General features: G+C 34.7%; 1 long non-coding RNA gene across 1 annotated transcript in view; it reads left to right on the top strand.

Annotated features, from left to right (window-relative positions):
• The first annotated feature begins 2,687 nt into the window (after nucleotides 1-2,687).
• Nucleotides 2,688-25,911, top strand: part of LOC105729243 (uncharacterized) — a 249,263-nt gene continuing 226,039 nt past the window's right edge. The window contains exon 1 of the long non-coding RNA XR_010336659.1: nucleotides 2,688-2,778. This is a non-coding gene — a long non-coding RNA (uncharacterized LOC105729243). The remainder of the gene's footprint in view (nucleotides 2,779-25,911) is intronic.

The following is a 25,911-nucleotide window of genomic DNA, read 5'->3' as shown; positions in this document are numbered from 1 at the left end:
GAAATACCTAATGTAGATGACGGGATGATGGGTACCCACCATGGCACGTCTATGCCTATGTAACAAACTTGCACATTCTGCACATGTATCTCAGAATTTAAAGTACATATGTAAAAAAAGAATACTAGGTCTCTACTATGTATTAACATTGGGAAGGTGTCAGTGATATATATTGGGTTAACACATAAATTGCTTAAAACACAAGTTGCAGAACAGATTATGCAGTATGATTCTATTAGTATAAATAGAGGATTTCTGTAACTATGCTTATGTAAGCACAGAAAATATTCAGTAGAATTCATAGAGTGAATGAGCAGATCATTAGAGAAGAGAGAGAACTATTTTTGAATATTTCTGTTTTCTAAATGTTAATAGCAATCGTGTAGTATGTTTAGAATTGGGGAAAAAACTATTGTAGTTTAAATATTGTAGTGCATATCTGAAACATTTGGGGCTTTGTAAATGACCATTTATATATCTTACAATGCTATGTAAATGATAATTATTCTCTCATCAATATTTTAAAGATATTTTAGTTACTCAGTAATATAAAACATGATTGGCACCTGAGAAAAAAAGAAAAAAGAAACCATCTAATAATACAATAACTATCATTATAATAACATTTAACTCATAATAAATTCATTACAGTCAATTACACAATTAAAGAAATAATGTGGTAGTATGAGTCGTAAGATAAAGAAATAGAGAAATATATTACACAAATTAGATTATGTGTGAAACAATGGTGGATTAAAGAGTTCATTTATTGGAATGAGCTAAAAAGAAAAATCACATGCAAAAAGGATAAAAACATACATTTTAGCTTCCATGGTAGAATACTAAAGAAGTAGATAATCATTTATTAGTTAATTTAATAGTCATAGTGGTGATATTACTCATTAAATTCACTAAATGAGAATGTGACTGTGAGATGCAGTGTTAGAAATTCTGATTTAATTTTTATATTTTATATTATTTGAACATTAATTAACTTGGATGCATTTGTCTTTTGTTCTAGTAAACATTTTAAAAGAAAAAAATGTCAGTTTTGTTGCTGTCACAATGATAGTATATGATTAAGCATTAGAGTATTCACCTAGATCTAATGAGGAATTTTAATGCTATTTAAACGAATTAGCTGTATTTTTGTGGATTTCAGTTTTGGTTTTGCTTTGCAGAAATAATAAATAGAGTATATTTTGATAGCATTAGGGAAAGCAGTAAGTAGTTGCAGCCTTTAGATACTTCTGAAAACCAGTAGAATGCATTCCTTTACTTGCAAATGAGACCTATGTATAAATTAACTTATAAAACAAAAATGTAAAATAATATGAATTGGTACATCTAGATGTGTAAGAGGACCTTTAAGAGCATGGTGACTGAGAAACCCTTTCACATGTTGGTGAGATTCCAAATGGCAGGAGATTATAGGTAATCTTTAAAGGAATTCCAGTATCTATGGAGCGGGAGGCATTCCTGTGGGTGAGCCTGGTGTGCTTTATAGTTGCAGAGATATTTCAATGTGGTCATTAGGTCAGATTGGCAAAGATGGTTCCTTTAGGGGGACAAATGTGTTCTTAAGTTAGTATTGTGAATCTCTGTATAAAACTGGGATGATTTTATATCAACACAGATCGCTTCATAGAGTTGGTGTGTCTGTAGGGTGACAATCGCCCTGTTTAAGCAATCAGCAGAGATCATTTATTCAGACTGTCTCATATTATGCATGAAGAAAATAGAACCTGCTCAATGAATAAACTTTGAAATAGTGGTGCATTTTAGAAGACTGCTCTGTAGAAAGTAAATGTATAATTTATATATAAATAAATATATAAATGCATAATTGTATTCAGATGCAGGATTTAGAGATAAATCTGACTTGTCCAACTCACAGTGAGATATTTAGCAGATCTAGATCACTATTTTTTTCCCATTGTACAAATGATGTTTTATTTTCCAAGAAAACAGTATAACAATGGAAATATCTTTTCTTTATTTAAATTAAGAGATTTAATCTTAAGGATTTTAAATTAGCTGTCCTAAATTATTGTTAATTATTTATATGTTTAAAATTAGAGTTTTAATTTTCTGTATATAAACTCATTTATATGAATTATATTCCTAGATAAGCTCAATTAATCTTAGTTTTATAATCCAAAATTAGAAATTATCCATTACGCTAGCATTAGAAACAAAAATTGAATCAGTTCTTCCCCAGTCCCATGGGCTTTTATAATTCCCATGAAACTCAGTGGGAATTTTCCAGTGTGTTGTTGAAAAAAGTGGGATAATTTAGAACTACCATTTGAAATATTATACATTAGTTTTATGTCATTCATTTTTATTTAATTATGTTTTTGAAATAACATCAATTTTTATCTTTACTAAAGTAATACATATTAATTGCTCTCAGTATAGCAAATACATAAGACTAAAAAGAAGTGAAATAATTATAATCTCAGTTCTGGAGAACTGTGAACAAGCTGGTATACATTTTCTGGTTATTTTTTCTATTTATGTGTCTGAAGGATAGCTATAATTTAATAGTATCTCATTCTATGATGCTATTTAGTGATTACTTTTTGGATATATTGTAATAAACCTTTGCTATAAGAATTCAAGATTTGTCTAACATTATTCTTAATGGATTCATCATTTTTCATGTAATTATGCTTTAGGTGCTGGACAAAGATCAGACCAGGTTTGAGGAATGCTGAAAATGAAATTTATGGATATCTATTACTTCTACTCATAAGCTTTATCAAGCTAAAAAAGGTAAGAGTACAGACAGGCATAGGGCCTATCTGAGGTAGGGTAGCTTCTGAATGTCCCTTTTCTGTCCATTAGTAGGAATTTATTAGATCCATGATGTCTTGAGCAAAAGTTTCTAGGCTTTTATCCTGACCTCTGCTCAAGGGGTCACATAAGTGCCCCAAAGCATCATATACTAGCCCCAAAGTGAATCCTTTTGCTACTCAAGAAGTACCATTACTAAGTCTTAGCTTTACAATTCCAGGTCCTAAAATAATTGTTCTTTCACATTTATTCACAAGCATAGTGTTTTCATTCATCTGGGCCTGTGCATCCAGTTATACACTGGCCCTTTGTCTATGTCTGTATTGGAACTAGCAATTTTTTATTCATGTCCAAGAAAGAGCATTCCTGGCTGTTACCAACTACATGTTAGTGCACCAATGATTTATCTAATCACTGCTCTATTGTGTGACAGTGGGTTATTACCAATCTGTTTCTAATATGAACAATGTTGCAATGAACATTAGGTTAAAATATATCTATGTGCAAATCTGATTATTTTCCTAAGGTAGATGCCTGAAAGATAAGTTGCTGGGTTAAATGATTTGCATAATTTTAAGGTATTTGATACATACTGTGAAACAGTTTAATATAGTTAATGAGAATATTCCTTGTGTGCTTAAAAATGAAGTATATTTTTTGTTTGCTGAATATAAATTTTAAATGTAAACAAATCTACAGTCAATTACCTTACTTTAAATTTTATCTGCTTGAACTACCAGTGTTTGAGAGGGGTGCATTAAAATCTCCAAGTACCTTTATCAACTTACCTAGTTCTGCCACATGCTTTATTTCAAAGCTATATTATTAACTGCATACATGCTCATAGTCATTATATATTTGCCTTGATCTCTTGACCATTGGCTGGCGTATAATGACCTTTTCTTGATATTAAAAGTTTTTACCTCTGCTTTTTTTTTCTGGTTCACATTTACTCAAATTTATGTTTTCCTGTATTTTTATTTTTAACCACTATATCTTTTTGCTCTAAATGCATTTACTCTAGACAATATCTTGCCAAATATGTGTTTTTAAGATAATCAAATCATTGAATCTCTTTTTATGATTCTAAAACAGATGTTGTAAGCTTCTTCTGTATAAGGCCAGATAGTAAAATATTTTCAGCATTGTGGGCCATATGGTACCTTTTGCAACTACTGAACTCTGCCTTTATAGGATAAAAGCATTCACAGACAATATGTAAACAGGCAGGGTCTCTATAAAACTTTATATTCTGTTGGGCCCTCAGGTCACAGTTTGCGGAAACTGGTTCTAGAGTTTAATCTATTTACATTTGTTGTAGTTACTGTCATATTGGGACTTATTTCTGTCATCATAGTCTATGTTTTCTATTTATCCTTCTATTTTTGTTTATTTTTTCCTTCTTTCTCATCTTTCACCTGGTTTGGAATTTAGATTTTGCTCCTACTTTTGTCTTCCCTTCAACTTTTCTGTGATAATATTTTTAGTTCCAGATTATAATTAGATTTCTCTTGTAGTATATCTTTCCAGTTTCATGTATATTACACATTCATAGTCACTCTGGCATATTCCTTTTAGATTTACTTATATATATTTCAGTATTTATTGTCACCTCTATTTCTTTCCTTTCATCATCATTTCCTCTCTTAAGGCTTCGCCAAAGTTTATTAGATGTTTGGGGTCCATTAGTCTTTTCTTGAAAATATTACTCAAAGAGGACTGTGGGCACTATTTATATCTTGCCTAGATTTGGGGGTCACACTTCCTTTTTTTCACAATAGTTTTCCCCTTAGTCTACAACTTGTAGTTTCTGATATTAGAGATGACAAGTCCAATATTAATTTGATTTTTTTGAAAGTTACTTCCCTCTCCAGGTGCTCATTGTCTATTTTTTTTTTTTTTTAAGATCAGGATATACCTACCTGTATGTTCCTTAACAAGTCCTTTCTGGAAACTCCCATATTATTTTCAATAGGTACACTCAAGTCTGTTCAATTATTTCTTTAATTATTATTTCTTGATCTGTTGATTTTTCCCTTTCTGGAACCCCTATTAATTTCAGGGTCTCTGCTCAAAGTTCCTCAGCTTTTCTAGCCAGATTTACATATCTTATTTTAGTCTTATTTTATTTTTAATTGACACATAATTTTACATATTCATGAAGTACAGTGTGATGTTTCAATACATGTATACAATGTTTAGAAATCAAATCAGGGGGCCAAGTTTGGTTGCTTACGCCTGTAATCCCAGCACTTTGGGAGGCTAGGCAGAGGGATCTGGAGGTCAAGAGATCGAGACCATCCTGGCCAACACAGTGAAGCCCCGTCCCTATTAAAAATACAAAAATTAGCTGAGTGTGGTGACACATGCCTGTAATTCCAGCTACTTGGGAGGCTGAGGCAGGAGAATCACTTGAACCTGGGAGACAGAGGTTACAGTGAGTCAAGATCACGCCACTGCACTCGAGCCTGGTGACAGAGTGAATCTCCATCTCAAAAAAAAAAAAAGAAACAAAGAAATCAAATCAGGTTGATTAGCATATCCATTATCTTAATCATTTATTATTTTTTGTGATAAGAATATTCAAAATCCTTTTTCTAGCTATTTTGAAATATACATTATTGCTAACTGTATTCACCATTATGCACTATGTAATACCAGAACTTTTTTCTCCTAGCTGATTGTGACATACTCATCGACCAACCTCACTCTATTTCTCTTCCCCAGTACCCTCCTCAGCCACTGGTAACTGTTCTCAGCTTCTATAAGATCAGCGTTTTTAAGATTACACATATAAGTGAGGTTATGCAGTGTTTGTCCTTCTGTGTCTGGCTTATTTCACTTAAAATAATGCCCTCTACATTCATCCATGTTGTTGCAAAAGACAAGTTTTTATTATTTCTTACGGCTGAATAGTATTCCATTGTGTACATGCACCACATTTTCTTTCATTCACTGATGAACACTTAAGTCGATTCTTTATCTTGGCGACTGTAAATGCTGCCACAGTAAATATGAGAATGCGGATTACTCTTGGACATAATGATTCTATCTCCTTTGGATATATACCCAGTACTGGGATTGCTGGATCATATGGCAGTTCCCTTTTTAACATTTTGGGGAACCTTTATACTATTGACCATAATGACTGTACTAATTTACATGCTCATCAGCAGCATATAAAAGTTCCCCTTTCACCACATAGACACCAACATTTGTGGGGTTTTTTTTTTTTTTTGGTCTTTTTCATAATAGCCATTCTAAAAGGTGTGAGATGATCTTATTGTGATTTTTATTTGCATTTTCCTAATAATTACTGATGTTCAGCATTTTCTCATATACCTGTTGGTCGTTTATATGTTTTCTTTTGAGAAATGTCTATTCAGATCTTTTGCCCATTTTTAAATCAAATTATTTATTTTTTTTGTTCTGAATTATTTGACTTCCTTATATATTCCAGATGTATATTTTATCCCTTACAAGATACATTATTTGCAAATATTTCTCCTGGCTGTAGGTTGTATCTTTGCTCTGTTGTTTCTTTTCCCGTGCAGAAGAATTTTAGTTTGATTTAATCCCATTAGTCAATTTTTGTTATTGTTGCCTATGCTTTTGAGTTCTTATCCAAAAAATCCTTGCCTAGATCAATGTCTTGGAGCATTTCCACTATGTTTTCCTGTAGTAGTTTTGTAGTTTCAGATCTTGCATTTAAGCTTTTAATCCATTTTGAGTTGATTTTTTGTACATGATGAGATGTAGGGACCTAGTCTTATTTTTTTGCATGTGGATATCCAGTTTTCCCATCATCATTTATCTTCTGAGATTTTTCTTCCACTTCATCTTCCAAGGATGTAATTTGTGTTCTGGTAGTATTATCCTGTTTCATTTCATCATTTAAATGTTTTAATTTACATCTGATATTTTTATTGTTTCACAATCTATTAATGTCATAATTGAATTTGTTTATTATTAATATTGTTATTTTATTATTAGTAGTAGTAGTATTTTTTTTGTCATCCATCTCTGCCAGCAGCTTCATTTCACTAGCAACTTGTCCCTTTTGCTTTTTCATTCTTTAGTGGACAATAGATCATTGTAAATGAATTCTTATTTTCCTTTGCTTAGTCATGGATATATTTATTATCAGAGCTCAGATCAATCTATAGGGTACCTTAAGCACTGGTAATCGTGCTTGTGTCATGTGGCAGATTGCGTAATGTATTTCTGCCCTCTGGTCTCCTCAGTTGCAAAAATTTCCACTCTGCCCCATTAAGCATATAGAAGACTCAAAGCATCTTATAAACTTCTGTAGCCTAGTGAGAGCTAGAGACACCACTTCCCATCCTGCAGCAGGACTCACAGATATTCTCTGACTAAACTTTGTAGCAGCTTCTCACCCCTGACTAGCAGATCATGAAGCTCTAGTCTGAGCAGACAGCAACAAAATCATCCTCTAATTTTGTGAGGACCCTAGCACACGTGGGGCTTAGTTTTTACAGTCTTGGAGCTCCATAGATATTTCTGCCTCAGCAGCAATCTGGTAAATAGACTTGTAGTTGGATTAGAATTGTGAGGTGAGGGTCGCACAGATATATGTTAAAGGTGGCATCTTCCCACAGCCTTTTTCCTATTTTCTTCAACAATTCCTCACATAAGCCTCCAAGTTGTAAATGCCTCCAGGTCATACTACTAAGTATTTGTGGAATTTATGATTGACAGGTTTTTGCCCCCAAACAACTGCAGACACTCATATTTGGAAACTTGAAGATACCACTATTTGAAAGTAAACTTCTGGGGCCAGGTGCGGTGGCTCACGCCTGTAATTCCAGCACTTTGGGAGGCTGAGGTGGGTGGATTACCTGAGGTCAGGATTACCTGAGGTCAGGAGTTTGAGACCAGCCTGGACAATTTGGTGAAACCCCATCTCTACTAAAAATACACAAATTAGCTAGGTGTGGTGATGGGTGCCTATAATCCCAGCTGCTCGGGAGGCTGAGGCAGGAGAATTGCTTGAACCTGGGAGGTGGAGGTTGCAGTGAGCTGAGATCGTGCCACTGCACTGCAGCCTGGGAGACAGATTGAGACTCCATCTCAAAAGACAAACAAATAAACAATAACAAAAAAAAAAAAAAACAAAGAAAAGAAAAGAAAGTAAATTTCTGAGAAAATTAATTTCCTGACATTTCCTTAAAACCCATATTATTTTAGTTATTATAAATTGCATATAAACTTTAATTGCTTATCTTCTTAGTAATTAAAGCAGGAAAGTTTTAAATTGCAGGCAAAATAAAGGTAAAGTAAGATTTTTTTACACCCCTGGAAATGAAATAAAATATTTTACAACTTTTCAGGAAAATAAAAGTGATATTTTGTCAAATGTCATTGCATGAAGCAAGATAAATAAACACAAATAATAATGAAATATCAATGTTCACATCTGCATTAGGTGTGAATATACTGCTCTCTTGCTGTTAATAAAGACATAGCTAAGACTTGGTAATTTATAAAGGAAAGAGGTTTAATGGACTCACAGTTCCACATGACTGGAGGCCTCACAACCATGGTGGAAGATGAAGGAAGAGCAAAGGGATGCCTTACATGGTGACAGGCAAAAAGCATATGAGAATAAAGCAAAAAGGAAAACTCCTTATAAAACCATCAGATCTCATGAGACTTATTCCCTATCATGAGAACAGTATGGGGGAAACAGCCCCCATGATTCAATTATTTCCCATTGGGTCCCTCCCACAACACGTAGAAATTATGGAAGCTGGCCAGGTGCAGTGGCTCACACCTGTAATCCCAGCTTTGAGAGGCTGAGGAGTGCAGATCACCTGAAGTCAGGAGTTTGAGACCAGCCTGGCCAATATGGCAAAATCCCGTCTCCTGCTAAATATACAAAAATTAGCCAGGGGTGGTCACACGCCCCTGTAATCCCTGCTACTTGGGAGGCTGAGGCAGGAGAATCGCTTGAATATGGGAGACAGAGGTTGCAGTGAGCCTAGATTACACCACTGCACTCCAGTCTGGGTGACAGAGTGAGACTCTGTCTCAAAAAAAAAAAAAAGAAAAGAAAAGAAATTATGGGAGCTATAATTCAAGATAAGATTTGGGTGGGGACACAGCCAAACCATAATAATGCTTCATTTTCCCCAGAGTATTTATTCTTTAGAGTGATAGAAAAATGGACCCCTAAGAGGATGGTGTTTAACAGTTTTGCAGAAAGTACATTCAGGTAGCTATTATAATGTTAGGCCACATTTCCTCAGTATCCAAAATTTACTGTAGCATTTCATTAACTTATAGTTACTATGACCATAGATTTTGGATTTTCTAAAAAGTTTTAATTTGGAAGATTCTGTAATATTGTCCAGCCATATTTTGTAGCACTGGGTTCAGAAATATGACCTGTATGTTGCCTTTGAATTTTGTGGCAGAATTTCTTCAAGGTTATAGAGGATGAACATCTATTAACTAGGTGATGAGTAGGTAATGGATTTTGAACCTCTAGCCTGCTTAGCAATTCGTTCCATGTAAAATGATCTTCCTTTTATGAAAATCTAGTCTTGACAGTGATATAGAAAAAAACCCTAATTTGAATGGACAGATAATTCCCTAATGTATTACCAGAAAAGTGGCTCCATTCCTGATGTTATCTGTTCTGACTTGCCATTGAGAAAATAATGTTTAATCCCAATTATAAAGACTTAGAATAAGTGAAGGCCAGAAATCATTAAAAACCTATTGGGTTTAATGTAACATTTTATTTTAATGTTCTTTTTGCTTCTGTTCACTTAACCTTTCCAATGACCTAGCATGCTCAGGCTCGACATAGAATAACTAAAGGAAGAAGTACACTTAATTGAAGTTCGTAAGAATCCATCTGATAAAGAATTTTTCATGTTTTGTAATTTACTGAGTTAACTATAATATGTTTCAGTTGTATTTTAATTACTTATTCAGACTAATTTTTCTAATTATGATATGAAGCTATGTTATCTACTATAGTAGCAACTAGCTACCAATGGCTGCACATTTGTCATATGGCCAGTTCAAATAGGAATGTGCTGCAAATGTAGAATGCATGCTGGATTTTGAAGACTTAGTACAAATAAGATAATATATAATATAATGCTAATACATTTTATATCAATTACATATGAAATGACAACATGTTAGATATATTAGGTTAAATGAAACATTAATTAAAATTAATTTCAACTATTTTTATGTTTTTATTATGGCTATTAGGAAATTTTAAATGACATAACTAGCTTACATTATATTTCTATTAGTCAGCATTTGTATAGAGAAAAGAGATTTTTAAGTGACTTAAAGGTGCAGTTGATAAAAAGCTTTTTGCTGTTATTATCTCTGTTAGAGAGGATTTCAAGAAAGACTTGGGCTAGTCTAGAAAAGCTAGTCAGCTGCTGGTCTTCCATCAGAAAAATGCCAGTGTCAATGTGCTGTAGACAGCCTCCAGATCACATGTTACTGTTTGTGACTTACTGTGTTTGACTCATATTTAGTGCTCCATAAATGTTTATTGAGTTAATAATGACTTACAGTTGTAAGTCATTGGCTTGAGAATCAGAAATACTGTTTTATTTACAACTCTGCCACAACTGGCTCTGTGATCTTGCACATTTTTTTTTTGGAGACAGAGTCTCACTCTGTCACCAAGACTCGAGTGCAATGGCACATCTTGGCTCACTGCAACCTTTGCCTCCCAGGTTCAAGCGAGTCTCCCTGTCTCAGCCTCCGAAGTAGGTGGGATTGTAGATGCTCACCACCATGCCCAGCTAATTTTTGTATTTTTTTGTAGAGATGGGGTTTCGCCATGTTGGCCAGGCTGGTCTCGAACTCCTGACCTAAAGTGATGTGCCCCCCTTGGCCTCCCAAAGTGCTGGGATTACAGGCATGAGCCACTGCAGCCAGCCTCCTTATCCCATTTTTTTCATCATAAAATGAGAAGGTTTAATATGATGATTAATAATTTTCAACTCAGACATACTGTGGTACTATTATGTGACTCTATATTGCTAATCTACTAGGAAGTTAGAATTTCCATTTCTTTTTTTTATTTTAGAGGTTTCTTCTTTTTTTTATTATTATACTTTAAGTATTGGGATACATGTGCAGATTGTGCAGGATTGTTACATAGGTATACACATGCTATGGTGGTTTGCTGCATCCATCCCCCTGTCATCTACATTAGGTATTTCTCCTAATGTTATCCCTCCCCAATCCCCCCACCCCCTGCTATCCCTCCCCTAGCTCCCGCACCCCCCAGCAGGCCTCAGTGTGTGATATTCCCCTCCCTGTGTCCATGTGTTCATTGTTCAACACCCACTTATGAGTGAGAACATGCGGTGTTTGATTTTCTGTGCTTGTGTCAGTTTGCTGAGAATGATGGTTTCCAGCTTCATCCACGTCCCTGTAAAGGACATGCACCCATCCTTTTTTATGGCTTTATAGTATTCCATGATGTATATGTGCCACATTTTCTTTAGTCTATCATTAATGGGCATTTGGGTTGGTTCCAAGTCTTTGCTATTGTAAACAGTGCCACAAGGAACATACATGTGCATGTGTCTTTATAATAGAATGATTTATAATCCTTTGGGTATATACCCAGAAACATCTTAGATCATAATACCCAAGTCCTTTGAAATATCTGAAAAGAGTTCCCAAGAAGGATGGCTACAAATAAGCCCAGACTGTGAAAATTACAATAAATACCTAACTTACCAGTGCCCAGGTGCTAAAGAATATCTATGCTAGCATCAACACCATCCAAGAAAACATGACCTCACCAAACGAACTAAATAAGGCACCAGAAACCAGTCCTGGAGAAACAGATACGTGAACTTTCAGACAGAAAATTCAAAATACCTGTGTTGAGGAAACTCAAAGAAATTCAAGATAACACAGAGTAAGACATCAGCAAAGAGACATCAGACTTAATCTGCACTACATACCAAACTGACCCAATAATCTTACAAAGCATTTCATCCAAGAGCTGCAGAATACACATTCTTTTTCTCAGCACGTGGATTATTCTCCAGGATGGACCATATGTCAAGTCACAAAACAAGTCTTAAAACATTTAAAACAATGAAATAATATCAAGTTCCTCTCTGACCACAATGGAATAAAACTAGAAATCAGTAACAAGACTGGGCACAGTGGCTCACGCCTGTATTTCCAGCACTTCAGGAGGCTGAGGCGGGCAGATCACCTGAGGTCATCAGTTGGAGATCATCCTGGCCAACATGGTGAAATCCCGTCTCTACAAAAAGTACAAAAAAAATTAGCCAGTCGTGGCGGCAGGTGCCTGTAGTCCCAGCTACTCAGGAGGCTGAGGCAGGAGAATTGCTTGAACCTGGGAGGTGGAGATTGCAGTGAGTTGAGATTACGCCATTGCACTCCAACCTGGGTGACAAGAGTGAAACTCCATCTCTAAATATATAAATAAATAAATAAAACCAAAAGAATTTTGTAAACTCTACAAATGAATGGAAATTAAACAATAGGCTCCTGAATGATCAGTGTGAAAGTAACGTGATTAAGAAGGAAATTGAAAAAATTATTGAAAGAAATGGTAATAATAGAAACAGAACATACCAAAGTCTATTAGATACAGCCAAAAAAGTACTAGTGAGAGGTTTATAGCTATAAGTGCCTATATCAAAAAAGAAGAGAAACTTCAAATGAACAATCCAATGCTACATCTTAAAAAATTAGAAAAACAAGAGCAAAGTAAACCCAAAATAGGTAGAAAAATTAAATAATAAAGACCAGAGCAGAAACAAATGAAATTGAAATGAAAAGTATAATACAAAAGATCAATGAAACAAAAATTTGTTTTTATGAAAAGTTAAACAAAATAGACAAACATTTAATCAGGCTAAGAAGGAGAGTTCTAAATAAATTCAGAAATGAAACAGGAGACATTAGGACCAATACCATAGAAATTCAAAGGATTATTAGTGGCTACTCTGAATAACTAAATGCCAATGAATTGGAAAATTTAGAAGAAATGGACAAATTCTTAGACTTACAACCTACCAAGATTGAACCCAGGAGAAATCCAAAACCTGAACAGACAAATAATAAGTAATGAGATTGAAGCCATAATAAGTCTTCCAGTAAAGAAAATACCAGGACCTGATGATTTTACTGCTGAATTCTAGCAAATATTTGAAGAAGAACTAATACCAATCCTACTCAGTCTATTCTGAAAAAAAATAGAGAGGGGGAATACTTCCAAATGCATTCAAGGCCACTATTGCCCTCATACCAAAACCAGACAAACACTCATCCAAAAAAAAGAAAAGAAAAAAACTACAGATCGATGTCTCTGATAAATATTGATGCAAAAATCCTCAACAAAATACTAGGAAACTGAATTCAACAGTACTTTAGAAAGTCATTCATCATGATGAAGTCAGATTTATCCCCAGATGCAAGGATGTTTTGGCATACACAAATCAATCAATGTGATATATCGTATCCATGGAATGAAGGATAAAACCATATTCAGTTGATGCTGGAAAAGCATTTGATGAAATTCAACATTTATTAATGATAAAAACTCTCAAAAATGAGTATAGGAGGAACATATCTCAATGTAATAAAAGCCATATATGACAGATCCACAGCTAGTATCATACAGAATGGGAAAAACAAAACAAAACAAAACTGAAAGCCTGTCCTCTAAGTTCTGGACCATGACAAGGATGCTTACTGTCACCACTGTTATTCAACATAGTATCGTAAGTTCTTCCTAGAGCAATCAAACAAGAGAAGGATATGAAAGATATCCTAATTAGAGAGGAAGAAGTAAAATTATCTTTGTTTGCTGATGATATAATGTTATATTTGGAAAAACTAAAGACTCCACATGAAAATTATTAGAACTAATAATTCAGTAAAGTTAATAATAAATTCAGTAAAGCTGTGGGATACAAAAATCAACACAAAAATCAGTAGCATTTCTATATGTCAGGAGTGAAAAATAAAAGGAAATTAAAAAGTAATCTCATTAATAATAGCCACACATAAAATTAAATACCTAGGAATTAAGAAGTGAAATATCTCTATAATGAAAACTATAGTGCACAGGTGAAAGAAATTGAGGAGGACACCAAAGAATGGAAGAATATCTTATGTTCATGGATTGGAAGAATAAATACTGTTAAAATGCCCAATACTACCCAATGCAATCTACAAATTCAGTGCAGTCTCTATTAAAATACCAATGACATTCTTCACAGAAACAGAAAAAAAAAATCCTGAAATTTGTATGAAACCACAAAAGACCCAGACTAGCCAAAGGTATCTAGAGCAAAAAACAAAACTGGAGGGATCACATTACCTGACTTCAAATTATAATACAGAGCTATAGCAACTAAAACAGCACAGTACTGGTATCAACACAGACTCATAGATCAATGGAACAGAATAGAAAACCCAGAAACAGATCCAAACACCTACCATGAAGTCATTTTCAACTAAGGTACCAAGAACATGCACTGGGAAAAAGGCAGCCTCTTCAAAAAATGGTGCTAGGAAACAGGATATTCATAATTCAGAAGAAATAAACTGGACACTTATTTCTTGCCATATAGAAAAATCAAATCAAAATGGATTAAAGGCTTATATCTAAGACCTCAAATTATAAAACACTGCAAGAAAATATTGGGGGGAAATCTCCAGGACATTGGTCTGGGCAAAGATATCCTGAGCAGTGCCTCACAAGCAGAGGCAACCAAAAGAAACATGGACAAATGAGATCACATCAAGTTAAAAAGATTCTGCACTGCAATGGATACAATCAAAAAAGTAAAGAAACTACTCACAAAGTGGGATAAATTATTTTCAAACTACCCATCTGACGAGTGATTAATAACCAGAATATATAAGATACTCTGTTAACTCTATAAGGGAAAAAATTCTAATAATTTGATCAAAGAATGGGCAAAAGATTTGAATAGACATTTCTCATAAGAAGACATACCAGTGGCAAATCGGTGTTTGAAAAGGTGCTGAAAATCATTCATCATCAGAGAAATGCAAGTCAAATCTACAATGAGATATTATCTCACCCCAGTTAAAATGGCTTACATCCAAAGGAGAATCAATAACAAATGCTGGCGAGGATATGGAGAAAAGGGAACCCTTCTACACTGTTGGTGGGAAGGTACATTGCCATACTCACTATGGAGAACAGTTTGAAAGTTTCTCAAAAAACTGAAATGAGCTACCATATGATTCAGTAATCCCACTGCTGGGTATATACACCCTCAAAAAAAGAGATCAGTATATTGCAGTGATATCTGCACTTCTATGTTTGTTGCAACACTATGTATGATAGCTAAGATTTGGAAGCAACCTAAGTGTCCATCAGCAGGTGAATGAGGAAGAAAATGTGGTACATAGACACAGTGGAGTATTATTCAGCCATAAAAAAGAATGAGATCCAGTCATTTGGAGCAACATGGATGGAGCTGGAGATCATTATGTTCAGTGAAATGAACTAGGCGGAGAAAGATGGACATTGTATGTTCTCACTTATTTGTAGGATCTAAAAATCAAATCAATTACAATCATGGGCTTAGAGAGTAGAAACGTTGTTAATAGAGGCCGGAAAGGGTAGTGAAGGATTGGAGTGGAGGCTGGGATTGTTAATGGGTACAAAGAATAGAAAAAGTAAATAAAACCTACTATTTGATAGCATAATAGAATGACTGTAGTCAATAATAATTTAATTGTACGTTTTTAAATAAGGAGTGTAATTGGATTATTTATAACTCAAGATATAAATGTTTCAAACGATGGAAAACCTATTCTCCACAATGTGCTTATTTCACATTGCATGCCTGTATCAAAACATGTCATGCACTTCATAAATATATACACTACTATGTATCCATCAGAATATAAAAAGAACTGGAAAACATTAAAAAAAGAGTTGTGGACATTATTTTATAGGCACTGGGGGAAATGAATGATTTTGAGCAAGTACATTATATGGTCACACATGGGGATTTGAAAACTGCACAGTTGAGGGATCATTAAAAAGAATGTTTTGAATACCAATTTAAAAACTAGAGAAATGCAGTTATATTAATTGCAGTTCTATGGTGTTCCATTGACTGAGTTCCTAAGTTTAGGATTTAGCCAAATATGGATGAATTCAGGTCCTTCATTATGAATATTTTCTGATTAAAACAGTTTTATTTCATATTCTTTGACTTGTTATTTACCCTAAAGAGCAGATTTATTTCTTTTCCCTTATTTTCTTTGCAGTTTCCATGTAGATTGCTATCTTCCCATTTTTGCACCCTCCATCTAGAGAAGATTCTTTCTCAGTCCTTCCCATCTAAATTATTTTTATTCAAACATTTCCTCATGAACAACATAATCTGAGACTTCCAATTTAAGGCAGTTATTCTGTATTCTCAGCATCTCCTATCTTCTCACCAAAATACAACAGATATTCAGAAAAGGGGATGGAATCCTTAACACAATTCAAAGTAAAGCTAACATCCAACCTATTGCCAGAAGATGGGAAGAGTTTCTACCAACAGTACTGAAACAAAAATTTCTATTAGCAGCAGATTTGAAACACTTTTCTGCTTGAGAAACCCACCAGCCTGAAGTGAGATATTTATCTTGCCCTCATTTCTAGTCTTAATTTATCCCAAGGTCTTACTCAGCACTCAGTAAACTGAGAAATTGCTTCTATATATTCTGAAATTGCATTGTGAAGAGGCTATGGCAATAAAATCTCATTCTGGCTTACATCCTCCTTCCTCCAATGAATGGATAACATACATAAAATTATCTCTTTACGCATCTATTATAAGTGTATAATCCCTGTAAGGTATCATCGTGCCCAGGTTTTTTTGTGGAATAAGTATCAGTTATCTACTTCCACAATATTGCAGTGTAACAAATTACCCTAAAACCAGTGGCACATAAGGATACACAATAATTTCTCTTGTGTCCGTGAGGTTCAGTTGATGTAGTCTGGGTTTAGCTAAGCTTGCTCACATACCTGATGATTGGCTCTGCTCCTTGTCTCTTACTCTTTTTTGGAGACAAGTGTGTTAGATTGGACATGTTTTCAAGTTAACAGCAGAGGGCAACAAAAAGCAAGAGGATGCACACAATGAGCCATGGAAAACTAGGCTTGAAATTGATACCTTGCCACTCTATTGCATTCTATTGGTCAAAGCAAGTTATAAGGCCATAGATTCAAGTGATAATGAAATGCACATTAACTCTTTAGTGAAAGGAAAAGCAAAATCACATATGAGTAGATTCAGGAAGGTGTAAAATAATATGGCCATCATTGCTATCTACCATAGGAAGGCATTGCATAAATGCATAGCAATTAGCAATCATTGCATGAAAGGTTATAAAGTTGGGCCCGGGCGTGGTTGCTTACACCTGTAATCATAGCACTTTGGGAGGCTAAGACAAGTAGATCACCTGAGGTCAAGAGTTTGGGACCAGCCTGGCCAACATGGTGAAACCCTATCTCTACTAAAAATACAAAAATTAGCCAGGTGTGGTGGCATGCACCTGTAATCCCAGCTACTCGGGAGGCTGAGGCAGGAGAGTCACTTAAACCCAGTGGGTGGAGGTTGTAGTGAGCTAAGATCATGCCACTTCACTCCAGCCTGGGCGAAAGAATGAGACTCTGTCTCAAAAAAAAAAAAAGGATGTAAAGCTGGTAGAAGAAAGACAGTGAACTAAAGAAGAAATATTTCATATATATATAGTTACTATTATTTTTTATAGCTCTTTTATGCATACTTTAAAAAATATATATTTTCCTAGTTTGCCTACAATTTATTGTGGAAATGGTTAAAATAGCTTTCCATTTAGTGAATAGTACATTCTCTTTCTACTAGTTTATTTTTATTTATAGCATTAGATAAATACTAATATATTTTTATTGGAATTTGTATTTGCAAGAGTAATGCTAGGCTGTGCTGAATCCACAACCACCACAAAATAAAATCTCAGTAGTTTAACATAACAAAGGTTTGTTTTTGATGAACTAAACTTCTATTCGGGTGAGCAGAGACTCTTTTCTGTCCAATACCTCAGGGAGCCAGGCTTCCTCCATCTTGTTCACTTCCTTGTCAACTCATGGTTTTCAAGGTCACTGTGACAGGAGAAGAAAAGAATGGAAAAGCCACATGAGGGCATAATTGTCTCAACCTTAAAATGATGTATATGTTTTCTGTGCATGGTTCACTGCCCAGAGCTAGTCAATTTTGAAGCCATCTCAATCTGATTATAAAGCAGGCTATAAAATGTAGAGAAACACAGAAACTTTGTGAGCACTCCCTATGGCACATCTTTACATCTACATATACTTGTGTAATTACCTTCATTAAATACACTGTTATAATGTTTTAATATCTGGTAGGATATAGTTTCTTCTCATTAATCTTCTTTTAAAATTATCTTAGGCCAGGGGTGTACAGGACACACACTTGTAATCCCAGCACTTAGGGGAGGATGAGGCAGGAGAATCTGTTGAGCTCAGAAATTCCAGACTAGCCTGGGCAACATAGTGAGACCTTGTTTCTACAAATAATAATAATAATAATAATAATAGTATTGATAACCACACCCAATTAGCTGGGCGTGGTGGTATGCACTTGTAGCCTCAGTTGCTCAGAGTCTGAGGTGGGAGGATTTCATAAGCCCAGGAGGTGGGGCTGCAATGAGCTGAGATTGCTCCACTACACTGTAGCCTGGGTAACAGAGGAGAACTTATTTCAAAAAAAAATTATATTGGACATTATTTGGTTTGAAAATATATTTTGAAGGACATTAATAACTAGTATTTTCAATAAATTTTTTATAATTGATTGATTTTCTTTTAAAATTTTAATGTATTTTTATGCATCCTAAAATTTATAATTTTATATAGTCAGATATAGTAATATTTTTCTTAAAGGTTTTTGCCCTTGGTTGGTGTTGTATTTAAAAGTTTCCAAACTCAAGATTATATGAATATTTATCAGTATCTTCTTTTCCTACTTTTATAATTTTATTTTTAGAAATAATTTAACCTATTTTTATTTCTTTTGGTGCATGATGTGACATGTAATGAATCTATATTTCTTTTCAAATGGTGTTCTATTTCACCCAGTATCTTGAATAATTCATGTCCTGATGTCAACTGAGGTTTCTATAGAGTTTACTTTTAAATATAATTTCAGCTGTTGATTTGGAATGGTCATTGTTATTGAGGAAGTATGTCTCCTAGTCCTAATTTACTATGTTATTTCAGTTAAAACTCAATGCAATGATGACAGCAGTAAATATGATTATATAATTTTCCAGTTATCATTGCATTATATATTGCTGCATAAACAATTACTCCAATATTTAGGCTTAAAACAAAAACCTGTGTTATCTTACAGTTTCTGTAGGTCAACAATCTGCATGTGGCTTATGTGGTTTCTCTGACTCAGGGGCTTTGACAGGATCCAGTCAAAGTTGCAGTCATTTTATGGATGAGACGAGGGAGGAAATAACTCTGTGCTTGTTGGGAAGTGGGTTTTTTCCATAGTTCAGCATACGTCAAGGCAGCTGGTTTCATCAGTATGAACAGGTGAGAGGGCAAAGTAGAGCGTCAGTAAGAATACAAGCAACATAATAGGCAAAGTCTTTTGTCATGTAATTTGCAACTGACACTCCATCACTCATGTCTTACTCTACTTACTGGAAGAAAATCAGTGGGTCTAGTCTTCACCATCTGATGTCTGAAAGTTGGAGAACCAGGAAAGCCGGTGGTATAATTTAGTCTGAATCTAAAGGCCCAAGAACAAGGAGCTCTGATTTCTAAGGACAGGAGAAGATGGATGTTTCAGATCAAGCAAAAAGAATTCTCCATTCCTCTGCCTTTTTATTCTATTTTATTTTTCAACATATTAGATAATGTCTACCCACATTTGAAGATCTTTACTCAGTCTACTGATTGAAATAGTAATCACTTCAGGAAACACCCTCACAGACATAGTCAGAAATAATGTTTTACCAGCTTTCTGGGTATCCCTTAACCCAGTCAAGTTGACCTTTAAATTAACTGTCCCAGAAGGAGATTAGGCAAGGGCGTGCATACTAAGAGATGGAAATCACTGGGAGACATTTTAAAAACTACCTACCACAGTCATATAAATATGGTTGATTTTATTTTTAATTTTCAAATATAGGATAAGTATTTTAATTTCCTCATCAAATATTACATGGCCATAGTGTATTATTTATTTTAAAATTCTGCATAATTCATTTTGCTAATATTTTATTTAACATTGTTATGATAATATTTATAAGTGAGAATATTTTTTCTTTAAATTTTAAAAGTAACAAATCTATAACTATGTGAAGTAAAATGGCAAAGTAAGGACTTTTAAAATCATTTCCTCTATAAAAGCATTAAGAGGCTGGGTGCTGTGGCTCAGACCTGTAATCCCAGAACTTTGGGAGGCCAGGGTGGGTGGATCACCTGAGGTCAAGAGATCGAGACCATCCTGGCCGACATTTTGAAACCCCGTCTCTACTAAAAATACAAAAATCTTCTGGGTGTGGTGGCACACGCCTGTAGTCCCAGCTACTCGGGAGGCTGAGGCAGGAGAATCGCTTGAACCTGGGAGGCGGAGAGTGCAGTGAGCCGAGATTATGCCACTGCACTCCAGTCTGGTGACAGAGCAAAACTCCATCCCCAAAAATAAATAAATAAGTGAAACTTTTCAGAAGCCTGGAAATGATCCAAAGTCAGACTTTGGGAAACATCTGTTAATTTATCTTTGTGTAATAAGTGCCTCTTTCTTGCCCCTTGGCAGAGTAAAGTCAAATATCAACCAAGAGCACCAGGGCAATCAGAGGCAGAACTTAGATTAAGGGAAATCTGGCTCCTACCCTGTGCCTTGCCCACCTCATCTCATTAACCTTCTGAGAAAACAGTAAGGCTAGAGAGACATCTTCTAAAGTCATGGATTCAAACCATTGTTATAGGGCTAAAAGTTTTACCTAAGAAAATTCAACTGAAGCTAACCATAAGAAAAAAAATACTACCTCTAAAAGGATGAAGGATTTTACAAAGAACTCTCGATAATAAGAACAGTAGAAAATCACAGGAAAAAATTAAGATGAAGTATTTACACAGACCTGGGTTTGAAACCTGGCTTTACCTTTTACTTACTGTGTGACCTTAGGCAAGCTACCTGACTTCTCTAAGCCTCAATTTCCTCATGTGTGAATCAGGAATAATGAACATGCTTAACCTCATAGAACCCTCTTTAGGATTAAATATAATAGTACTTAAAAAGCTATAGATAGCTTGGTAAGTGCTTGAAAATGAAAGGCTGTTTGTATTGCTGACTTGGTATTTCAAGATGGCTGAGCCAAGAATTGATTTTACTCATTTCTTCTCTGCTTGTTGCCCCCTTCATTTTTAAACATATTTTCACTCCCAATATATGACAAACAGTACAGAATAAGGATTTAATAAATTAGAAAGGAAATTGGATTGAAAAATTGAACTGAAAAGGAAATTTATTATAGTTTTACTTAAATATTCTTCTTTTCATTTTTTTCTAAAGTCCTAATTTTTTTTGTTACTAGAATAAGTAAAAACTATACTGAGTGAAAACAGAAGTCATAAAGAGTAGCATTTCAAATACAGTAAACACTATATCATAATTGTCGTTCATGATTCAAAATCAGTTTCACATTAAATACTTTTGCCTTTGTTCTTCCTTTTCTAGGGAGAAAAAATTATGTTTCCCAATCATCAAAGGTTGTAGTTACCCTTTGAGATGGTTTGGCTGAGTCCCCATGCAAATCTCATCTTGAATTCTTGTTCCCATAATCCCCACGTGTTGTTGGAGAGATCCAGTGGGAGGTAACTTAATCAGTTTGCCCCATGCTGCTGTTCTCGTGATAGTGAGTGAGTTCTCCTGATAGTGAGTGAGTTCTCATGAAATCTGATGGTATTATAAGAGGCTTTTCCTCCTTTTGCTGGGCACTTCTTCCTGCCATCATGTGAAGGAAATATTTGCTTCCCCTTCTGCCATGATTGTCAGTTTCCTGAGGCCTCCGCAGCCATGTGGAACTGTGAGTCAGTTAAACCTATTTTCTTTATAAATTACCCAGTCTCAGGTAGTCCTTTATAGCAGCAGGAAAATGGACTAATACACCCTTACTATAGGCCTACCTTCTCCCCTACTTAGGTTGCACAGACAAGAAATTACCAAGAGGGAAGAAAAGGCTGTAATTCTTTTCTGGTTCTTTACATCCTGTTCTCATCTCAAAGTGCAAAGCTATTGACTGGTAAGAAACTCTGTGATTTTATTTCTTCAATCAAACTTTTTAAGGATTTTTACTTCTGTTTTTGCTCATTTTTAAAATTTAACTACATACCACCTACTGTCTAAAACTATCTGTAGCCCACTGGTTACATCAGTACCCTGCCTTAAATAGCATATTAGAAAATGAAATGTATATAGCAAGTGGCTTTGACTCACCTGATTATAGGCTTGTCATAAAAAGAGTTACTTAAAATTAGACTTATATAATCGCAGCTTGCATATAAACTTTAAAAATGCATTTGTGAAAGAAATAAATAAGATATTTTGGAGATATATAAAGTGGATCTATCTGATTCTATAAACTAGGATTCTGATAAATGTTAAGAAATTCCACTCTGGAAAGTTAAAGTACATTTCTCAGAAATAGCCAAAGTCATTACTTTTTTTCTTTTCCTTTCATAGTTACAGCAACAGAAGCCATAACCATTTTAATGCCTAGTGCCTAGCATATAGTAGCATCTCAATAATTTTATTGAGCATATGGACATTAGAATTAAAATAATGCAACATGATGTATGGGGATAACATACCGGATGCACAGACATATACACTGGAAAAATGTTCATTAAAACTCCATTGATTATATACATAATAGTAAATATAACCTATAGAATATTAACCAGATATTAAATAAAGTAGAATTTTATCTATAGTGTATCTTTGATATATTTACAAAGAGGTGAGGTGGGGATGGAAAATACCAAAGAAATATATATGGTATGATTAAATTTTTAAGTTAATTTTTGTAATTGATAAGTAATACTTGTATATATTTATGAAGTATATAGTGATGCTTTGATATGTACAATGTATAGTGATCAGATTAGGGTAATTAGCACATCCATCATCTCAAACATTTATCATTTATTTGTGTTAGGAATGTTCAGTGACCTATTTCTAGTTATTTGAAACTATATAATACATTATTGTTTACTAACTTCCACTTCTGCTCATATTCTCTCCCAATGTGAACAACCAGAAAATAATAAAAAAAAATTGAAACAAATTTTTTCATTAATCAGGACAATGCACAGTATAGCACTGTGTTCACTAAGAGAAACAAGGAGGTAAACTCTACAATCACTCCACCTTCCTACCAGGCAGGAATTTTGGAATAATGACACAGAAAGAATTCAAGTAAGAGACACTTTTGTTTGACTAAATTGAAAAGATAGAAATCATAATTTAGGTATTTGAAATAAATGGAATTTTTATGGTAGAATAATAGAGAGGAGGGAGCTATGTAGAGAAAAAGCTTCAGAAATCTTCCTGGGGGGCCCTTTGAATCCTTCACTACTAATCAACACATTTGCAGGGTGAGTCCCATGAGGCCAGAGAAAGAACGACTGCCTGTGAATCATCAATTGAAAATTTTTTGGAGCTCACTGTCACTATCCTACAAGAACACAGTTGTCGTTAAAGAAGTTGGGCTTATTACTCATTTATTGCAGTGAAGGAAATGGAACACCATCTCGTTTGTTTTCCTTCTTTTAGTGATCATAGTACTGCACTGCCCATTGTCTCGATTAGACAGTAAACTGTTTCCAATATGTTTTCTAGTCGTTTATATTGGGAGGAAAAGTTCTGTAACTACATGACAACTCAGATACAGAGTATTAGAACTTCTTATAGGATTTGGGCTTTGGCTGGGTAATTTGGTAAAGGGTCTAAGGAAGTGGGAGTTATGTCTACATTAACAGCTGTGAGAAAACAGGAGCAATTCTATAACTGAGTATTTAAGTAGAATTTATATAAAAGGAGGGCAGAGTAGAACAAATATAAAGCTATAATTGGGAAAACAAGTAGCAGTCACTCAAATTAGCAGATAAGTGGGATATTTTACAATTTTTGGATTGCACTGTGATCTTATTTTTGTCTGTGCTTAGACAGAATTATGAAATGACCTTGTTTTATCTTACTTTATCATGGTCTGAAATTGGAGTTCTGGGAAATTGTCCATATTCAAAAAGAGAATAATATGGCTTAGCTGTGAGTGGCAGCCCAGCTTCTAATAGCATTGAGGCCTAGCTAGGAGTGTCTGACCAGTTGCTAGCTGTCAATGACTGCTTTACAAAATTTTCTACCACATAGAACTGAAGCATCTTTAATACCCTACCAGTGAAATAGAGAAGCATCACTTAATGCTCTAAGCACTCAGTAGGCACCAGAAGGCTAAACTAGCCCAAGAGTAAAGGCTACTCCAGACATATTCTAGTTACGCTTAAAAACAAACTTTAAAATTAGTATCCAAAAAGATTAAACTGATCTTTATCGCCTAGCAACAACAACAACAAACCACAACAAAACAAAACAAACAAAAAACAACTAGCGCAACAACAAATTGTGACCCATAACTTGGAGGAAATCAGAGATAATGAAATTGGCTGGCAAACCTTTAAAGTAGTTTTTGTTTTGTTTCGTTTTGAGATGGAGTTTCGCTCTTGTCACCCAGGCTGGAGTGCAGTGGCTTGATCTTGTCTCACTGCAACCTCTACCTCTCGTCTTACTGCAACCTCCGCCTCCTGGATTCAAACGATTCTCCAGCGCCAGCCTCCCAAGTAGCTAGGATTACAGACACTGCCACCACATCCAGCAATTTTTTTGTATTTTGTGTGGAGACCGGTTTCGCCATGTTGGGCAGGCTAGTCTTGAACTCCTGACCTCAGGTGATCTGCCTGCCTCATCCTCCCAAAATGCTGGGATTACAGGCATGAGCCACTGTGCCTGGACTGAAATAGTTATTAAAATACTCTAATGAGAAGAGTAATGGAAGACAAAACATGGGATTTTGGAGCTAAAACATATGCCATCTGAAATTAAAAGTGAAGTGGGTGAAATTATCATTCCAGTAGACACTGCAAAATAAAAGATCTGGGAACTACTTAAACTGAAGCAAGATAGAAAATTCAGACTGTAACGGTAGAATATGACTGACTTACAATTACATTAAATAATCTTACTGGGGAGGTTAGGAGAAAAGGTGGAAATGAGCTTATGAGACTAAATGTAAAAGGAGCTCACATAAACACTGCAGTCTGTTGTATAACATTGTTTCCCATGGGAACATGCGTTAACAATTCTGAAATCAGGATGCATTTATACTGCAACTAAGCAAGTAAGCAAATATGTGATGGATTGTGGGAGCCTAGTTTCTTACTGTTGGAAGGTTGTAGACAAGGCAGAAAACTAGAATGGCACGTGGTAATGGATTAGAGCTGAAGACATCAGTGTGAACTCATGTTTAACGTAACATATATACAGAAATATTTATAGATATGCTGATATACACAATTTAGTACATATATATATATTTTTTTTCTTGCTTTGTCTACTGAGAAGGGCTAAAAATAATGGCAACCCATTCTCAGTCAACAAACCTAGCACACAGGTCTAGCTTGCTAAAATAATTATGTAAGTAAAGAAAAAAACAAAATAGGAATGCCTAAGGGAGTGATTAATTCTAGTACTAGGGCAGGAATTACATAAGACAAGTCTGAAGCATTTTGTGGTACCAGAAAGTAAAGAAATTTTAAAAACAAAAAGATAAGAGCATATCAAAATGACACAGGAGTCAACTGAAAGAGCCCAGAATCACCAAAATTGAAATAATTTGAGGAAGAAAATTAATAAGGTAATATTAAATTTTATGCCAAAGTTTACAATAAATATCTGGGAGTTTACAGTGATATCAATTAATTATTAAAAA

This window comes from Aotus nancymaae, unplaced genomic scaffold (genome assembly GCF_030222135.1).
Source record: "Aotus nancymaae isolate 86718 unplaced genomic scaffold, 86718_ANA_hifiasm-v0.15.2.pri h1tg000004l, whole genome shotgun sequence".
Classification (NCBI taxonomy): Eukaryota; Metazoa; Chordata; class Mammalia; order Primates; family Aotidae; genus Aotus; species Aotus nancymaae.
Note: the sequence above shows the minus strand (reverse complement) of the source record. Positions and strands in the feature narration are given on the sequence as shown.